Genomic DNA, 2032 nt, shown 5'->3' with positions numbered 1-2032 from the left:
TTATATATATATATATATATATATATATATATAATTATATAATATATATAATTATATAATAATTATAAATATAATATTATAATATATATATATAATTTCTTTTTGACAATTATATTCAATCTATTCATGCAAGAAAAAATCAAAAGTTTTTTGGCTAATCTGAAGTAAAAAACATTCAGTAATTTTGAAATATTTATTTAAATAATCATATTTTATGCATCAAAATATCGATTAGTACATTTTTCTACAGCAAAATAATATTAAAAAATATAAATACTCCATAGAATAATAAATAAGTTACAATTTTCGGAAGGTAAGGCTTTAATTTATGTACATATATGTATACATATACTGAACTAAATTAGTTTCAAATCAGAAATAAGTTTGCGCGGAAAGTTGGAAATCTATGTAAATCTATTTTTTTTTAATAATACGTAATTCAAAGTGATTGAAATCGATTTCGTCAATAATATTTAACATAACAATTATTTTTGTCATATTAATATTGAATTTTTTAATTATTATACATATCTTAAAAAGTGACCATACGATTCGTCAAAAATTCTTTTGAAGATTCTAATTTTAAGTCAAAATAAAATTTTATGTCATATTCATTGTCATAGAATGCAGTTGTCTTATACACTTAATAGCGAAGGGATTTGAGTATTTAATGAGTCATTATTATTGTTTTCCATTACTATATAAGCACACACAATTAGAATATAAAATTATTATAATATTTTTAAGAGATATACACGATGTCATGAGTATGTTAATATTATTAATATACAAAAAAATTATTAATAATCAAAGATACTCGAAGATAAGACGTGTGTATGCGTGCGTGCGTACGCGACATATTTGTCATCACGCATAAAGAAATCGACTTTAAATTGTCAAAGAGTTTGTTACTAAAAACAATTCAATCGAGTTAGTTTTGAGAAAAGTTCGTATTTTGTGTATTAAAATATCGATCAGTATATCAAATATTTTTCGTTTTTATCAGAATGATATTAAAAGATTAAAGTATTTTGTGAAATAATAAATTAGTTGCAGATTTATCTCGTGGATAAGTTATTATGTTTTAATTTATGTACATAATTTAATCAATAATATAGTATATCGAAGCGTTGCGTATGAAAAATCATTCTACAGTTTCTTTTAATTAATTTTTCTCATTATAAATTGCTATCTTTTTGTTCATATTATCAATTTGAAGACATTGTCTCAATAAATCTTTAATATTTTTCTTTTATTGGAATTATATTCAGAAGTATGCACATGCATTCTCTTATAGCTTATATTAGGTGTAGTAAAAAGAAATCCATTATTTTTCCATTCAATTTCATGCAAAAATAATGGATTTCTTTTTACTACAATATATAATATATATAATGTGAAATTATAAAATGGTATAAGGATCGGACCGTGCGGTAGTAAAACTTTTATGATTACAAAGTTGCATTATTTTCAATTTTTATATTTTAATTATCGTAAATCAAGTTGGTACAGGACGTGTGATAGAATTTATTTAATAAAAAGATTAGTTCCACTTTGGGACTATCTACAAGAAGGATCGGTTATAAAGTTTTTAATATAAATAAAAGGTTCCTGCTCTCCGTTGTCGTATCCTTTATCCTCTCAATGCGACATTGAAATCGCACATGCACACTCACACTTTTAATTACAATAGTTAATTGCTTGAAAAAATATATTTTAATCCTTAACCAGCACAATGGGTCCTTAAGCGAGTAATTCTAAAAGCGACTTACATCTAGTTACAACAGCAGCGACGAATTATGGATATATTAAGTATGCTATTATCAAGAATGTTGCTTGGTTAAGCTGATTATTAGCTGATCTCTCATCGAAGTTTCTTATTCACCTTTTGTTTCTATTTTCCTCTAATTTAAAAATATGTAATTATATTTTCAAAGTTTTTGAATTCTTGTATTCCCCTTGGGACCGTAAAAAAATCTATTCGAGTAAATATATGAGATTAATAATTAGGTTTATGTTTCTCTCGCGCTTT

Source organism: Atta cephalotes (assembly GCF_000143395.1).
Source record: "Atta cephalotes unplaced genomic scaffold scaffold00016, whole genome shotgun sequence".
NCBI lineage: Eukaryota > Metazoa > Arthropoda > Insecta > Hymenoptera > Formicidae > Atta > Atta cephalotes.
The sequence above is the reverse complement of the archived record's forward strand: the minus strand, read 5'-3'. Positions refer to the sequence as shown.